The sequence below is a fragment of the Phascolarctos cinereus genome, unplaced genomic scaffold, assembly GCF_003287225.1.
Source record: "Phascolarctos cinereus isolate Bilbo 61053 unplaced genomic scaffold, phaCin_HiC Scaffold_726;HRSCAF=1367, whole genome shotgun sequence".
Classification (NCBI taxonomy): Eukaryota; Metazoa; Chordata; class Mammalia; order Diprotodontia; family Phascolarctidae; genus Phascolarctos; species Phascolarctos cinereus.
The window spans coordinates 414,531,216-414,537,215 of NW_027556098.1; positions in this window are offsets into that span (position 1 = coordinate 414,531,216).

The window sequence follows — 6,000 nt, forward strand, 5'->3', positions numbered from 1 at the left end:
TGGAACCCCAAGTTTTAAAAACAAAAGTTAAAAAAAATTGTTTTCACATGCAACTGGGAAATAAGATATACAGGAAATGGGGTATAGAAATCTATCCCGCCCTACAGGAAAAGTGAAGGGGAAGGAGATAAGAGAAAGGGGGGAGAGATAGAAGGGAGGGCAGATTAGGAGAAGGGGTATTCAGAATACATGCCATCTTGGAGTGGGCAGAGTGATGAGATGGGGAGAAAATTTGGAACTCAAAATCTTGTGGAAGTAAATGTTGAAAACTAAAAAGAAATTAATTAATTAGAAAAACTGAATAAAAAAAGAAAAATATATTTCATTCATAATTTAGCTAACATTATTTATATATTACATATGACAAAAATCAATTGATCATTATAATGCAGTTAGTCATACAAAGAAAAAAGTGTGCTTGTTAAAGAGAAGGTATATTATTAGCTATACAAGATTAAGAAAGGATGTCCTTGTTGGTATAGCTAGTTGTACTAAATTAAAAGGAAAGACCTGTCATGGTAGATAAGGCAGGTGACATTAAAGGGGCTCTTGGAACCCTCCCTCATTCTTTTTAGCAATTCAACCTTTTGTACCAATCAGGGGAGAAAAAAAGACACTGAAGGGAACCAGCTGTTGCATCTGGTTGTGCAATTCATGCAGGAATCATACAGCAAGATGAGAATACAGGACAAAATGGAGTCATTTACACTCTACAAAAAAATCAACTTTAGAAAAATTTCCCTTTGGTTACATAAAACTATTATCTTGGGCCATCTAATTTAAGGGTAAGTTAACAACACAATAAGACAGTTGCTTATGTGACAAATTAGGCAATTTAGCTGAAAGATGGATTATTACAGTTATAAAACAAAAATAGGCTACTAATAAAACACACAAATGCAGAATATTCTCCCTAAAACTGAGTATCACACATCCATTGGTAAAATCAATCAACCTACTACTATAAATCTGAGGAGGGATAGGAAATATGATTTTTTAAATAGTTGAAACAAAACCTCTTAGTAAGGTTGGAGAATCATAATAACTTCCCCAAAGGCTTAGAATGCTCTAAAGGAGAGTGGGTAATACAAACAACTATTGCAGGGGGACAAAAAAGTAAATGGAACGCATCTTAATATCCATTTGTAAGACAGGTTTCTTTGTTATCTTTATTTTAACTGTCTACTTCAGGAAGTCATCTCTTTCTTGTAAACATTTTCCCTTGGAAACTTTGTGTTAAAGGGTATGTCCTTGACCACTGTCCACAGATCAAACAATTTGAGTAAACTCAGGGACTTGGTATTTTAAAATAGGGTGTTAGTTGTTAACAGTACCTGGAATGGGTATTTTTTTCCAGGGAAAGTAGGCAGAGGTATTTCCTTCATATCTTTCCAGGTTCCAGGCACTTGTGAAGATTACTAGGGTGTTGTCTTTAACTGGCTAGTGGTAAAACTTAATACAGTTTAGTAGAGTCTGACAAAATCATTGGCCTTCCAAAAATATTGGCCTTCCAGCAGTTAGTTATGTGGGGAAAGAATATCTTGCGGAATTAACCTTTAAACATCAGGGCTACAGGAAGAACGTCAGTTTAGTAACTTACCTGAAAGTGTAGAGAGTTCTTAATACACACATACTATTTGTGTTTTCTACCTTGCCTAGATACTCTGTATGCCATGGATAATGTGATTTATGTGCTAGAGGGAAAAAAATCTCGAAAAGGATCCTTGAGCAATTGATTTGTAAAATGAATCTGTCGCTATTTTCAGAGAGATTTGAGATAGGAGAAGCATGATTAAAGTGTTTCTTTACAGTGATTAAAGTAATATTGTATGTAAAATTCTTAATCCAATTTGGGAATTTATAGATAATAAAACATAATAAAAGCTTGCATATCTAGGCACTGTGTAAATAAAATTCATCAGTATATATTCAAATAAACCTGAAGGAAATTCATTACTTTGTTCCACTTTTTCAATATTGATATTTATTATTATTTTAGGATCAAAATTTAAAAAAAATTCATTGAGGACCATCTTGTTTAATAGACCTTCCAACACTGCTTTTAATAGAAAACACATGAAGCCGTTCACATATCTTAGTTCTCAAATGGTAACAGTCTAATCCTGTTGCTTTTCTCAAAATAAAGATTGTTACACATAAAACTTTTACAGTTGTGGTGGAATTCAATTAGAAGTTGACCCGAAGGAGCCATTGCTTACTAATCTCATTGGGTTGGTGAGGGTGAGGTCAGTAAGCAGGAGTCCAGCAATTAAGCAAAAAAGATCCTTATTCGTCTAGCCTGGTGGATACTTAGATAAAGCCTGAACGCTGAACAGAGGGAAATGTACTTTTCCCGTACACAACCTCTAGGCACCGCTCTTCAGTATTATTAGCAAGAATAATCTAAGTGAATATCAGAGGAATATCAGGAATGAGTAGATGCAATTTAACTCAAGGAAATGTTTGTAAAACAAGGTAACTTGCCCCACTGAGGAAACGGGATGTATACATTTTTTCAGCTTAATTCCAATTGTAGCCAAAGGCTGTGATGGGGTTATAACTGAGTTTTGGGATACTCAGGAGGACTGGAACCTTTGGAGTAAGGACTGCCAAACCCTTTTCAGGGATGTTCCGCCTTCACACAACTCTCATCTGTGGCTCCAAGAAGCTGTAGCTTGTGCAGCGGCCACACCCCAGTAAAACCGTCTTGGCGGATGGGTTGAGGGTGACTAAAAGGTCTCAAACCTGTTGGTGCGATGGGGGATGTCTACATGTCTACTTCAAGCTTGTGAAGACTTCCTCAGATGAGAACAGTTTCTTTCAACAGCCACAAAGACACCTGAAGCAGATGCTGTAGAATGTTTAGACCTTGGTCAGACATGGAAGATGCCAGAGTCATCCACTGTATCCCAGGCTTTTGCCAGTTGTCTTGACTTTTGTCCTACCACTGGACTTTGATGACTCAGGAAGAGAGAGACTGATGACTGTGCAACTCTGCCTCCCTTATATGCAGTTCACATACAAGTCAAGATATCACTCCTAGATGTCATTGGGCCACTTCGGAAAAAAGGGAAGAACAACAATTTTTATTACTACCACAGCTCACAACCTTTCCACTTAAAGACAAACTTCCTCAAACCTTCTCCACATGCTTAAACCTTCTTTTCATTTTTATACATCTCTGTTTTGGTATGAAAACCTACACCTTATTTATAACCTTTCATATTCTTCCCTCAAGACTTATTTTTCTCTTTCTAAATCTCCAAACCCTTTACTCAGACTACTCCAACCTTCCTTTGCTTGCTCAAATCCTGCATTTCAACTATACCTCCAACTATATTTATTCTGTTGAATATTTCCTTCATAATTTTAGTATATTGTTGTTAAACCTGATGACTTATGACAACCTTGCTTTCCCAAGCTGCACAGTTAATTTCAGCCGAGGTGATTATCTTCATTAATTTACCTATCACAATTATACTCTGTTGCTTGCTTAGTTACAATTCAGGTGTTCTCTGGTAAAGAGCTCCAAATGTCTTTCATTCTCTCAAAGAGAAGCTAGAAACCTGCACTGCCTATTCCTAGTCTCAGGAGAAATTTGTGAGACAAATACTTTTTTAAAAATCCATTTAGATGTTCCTAGTAATTACAAAAACTTTTACAAGGCCTACAGTGGCTTATATGTTCCTGTCGACATATAGGAACAGGGTTCTGGGTCCTCCCAGCTCTTATTAACAGCTTCCAAAACCCTGTACTGTCCAATTAACTATCAAGGTCCTTTATGTTGCCTACAAAGCACATCTCAAAGCATTTTTCCAAATTAAATCACACTTACTCTATCCTCTTTTCTGCTTACTTATTCTTCATTTTCCAGGGATGGGATGGTGGGACCTGGACCCCCAAAAACCCTAAGACTATATCTCTGAAAGTAACCCAAGACTTCCCACCCCGTGAGAAAATTTTTCCCCATTGCAGGCCTGACTCTGTAATTCACTTATCAGAGCAGACACAGGGATACTGGCCCAAGGATTTTTGTCCCTGGCTAACCCAAGGACTCTCCCTTGAGCCAGATCCCCAAGGTCTATGCCTCTGACAACTTCCTCAATGTCTGGTATTGAGGCGGTTTGAGGGGTTCAGGGACCCCCCCCCCAAGGATCGAAGTATAGAACAGGACCGTCTGGAATAAATTCAAGGACTCAAGCATTCTTTAATTCAAGTTAGCAAAGGTTTATTATAACGCTAATATGGTGGGCAGAGTCCTTAAGGGATTCTGCAATCTAACAGGAATGATGCTAAAGCTTATATAGGAAAAGTGGCAAGTTATGTAGTAAGTATGCTAATTAGGTGATAACATACAGCCTTGGTCACAGGCATCATTCACTACTGGAAACCGGGGTTGGGGTGGGGAGAAGGTTCCTAAGGGGTGTCAGGGCGTATTTTTGGTCTGTTAAGTCTGTAACAAGATAGCTTCAGGGAGTTGATGTCTGTAACTTGACCTCTGGATCATACAGGATAATTGTGGGAATCAGTACACGATAATTTTGTTGATACAAGATAGTCCTGTTCATACAAGGGAAATTCTACAATGGTCAATTTGTTCTTGTAACAGGGAGAGACAGTGAGATAGTTTACCTCACTGGGCCCACTCATGAGTTATTGCCAGAGATAGGTCTTTGGGCTGGGAAGAAAACTGTCAGGGATAGTGTTTTGAGGCTAGGGAGAAATACGATCTTGGAAGTGGGGTCTGAGTGCAAGCACCCAAGCACTACTCCATCAGTATCAACAAAGTTATCTCTGCAGACTCCCTACACTTTTCCATCCATAGCTCCCAAGACAGCTGGACTCCTTGCATCACCTAATTAACATCCCTGGCATTCCTTTCTCATGCCCCTTTCCTATATAAGATTTAGATTCATCCCTATTAGGGTGCAAATTCCCCAAAGGGATCTCACTTGCTACTGTTGGCATTACAATAAACTGCCTCTTTACTGAAAGACGGTTTGAGTGTGTGAATTCATTCCAGGCAACTCTGCCTTGGTCTTCTAGGAGTCCCAACACCCCTAACCTCTACCCCAAACCTCTTCAAGAAGATCTGGAGAGAGTATATGCACACACATACACACACATACATATATACAGTATTATACTTTATAATTCACAAGTCAAGAGAGTTGTATGTTTCAATTCTTAATAACATTCCTTATACAAGGGTAACATACATTTCTAAACATCAATGCTAAAATTCTAAATTGATTGCATTTAAAGCCACTATAGAGAAATCTTGATGAAAGTATGCCTTAAAGGACATCAACCCCTCTTACTTTTCAGTTTTAAACACATCACCAGGATGTCAGATATTGAGTGGGCAATCATAGGGACCAAGATGTTATAGCCAGACGATTTACCGATTTTGAATTGAACATAATCTATAAACTTTGGTTTGGCAGATACAATTAAACCTGGGTTTGCTAACTTGTAGTATTCAAGATCATTTTCCAATTCAAGTTTTAGTCTTAAAAGCAGGAAAAGAATTTACCCTCTAGCTGCTGCTTCTGAGTTAAAACAACATATTTCTTTCCATGCTCAGCTTTAGTTAGTTAGGGTTTGTTGTGTTTCTACTGGATACCTTATCAATAGAAAAAGTAGTTATTCAACTTCTAAAATTTGCGGGTGAAAGGGGGTGAAGGGAACACCTGTAGAAAAGTCAGGGCTAGGATCTCGGGGTCTGGAAAAAGAAAATCTATCTTTGAGATCCACAGCCCTTACCCCTCCCCCCGTTCATTATTGCTCCTTGGGGAACCCTTAACGACATTCCCCTTCAGATTTCTAACATCACTTTGTCCCTTAAAACAGTATTATTCAAATTAGGCAAAGGGAGAAGTTTTTAGAAGCGTTTTCTGTTTTCTCTGGATCATTTAAGGGAATCCCTCCGGCCATATTGTTTTTGCTATTCTTAAATCTTTCAGTTTAATTTCTAACAGTCTTTTAAAGGGGCAACCC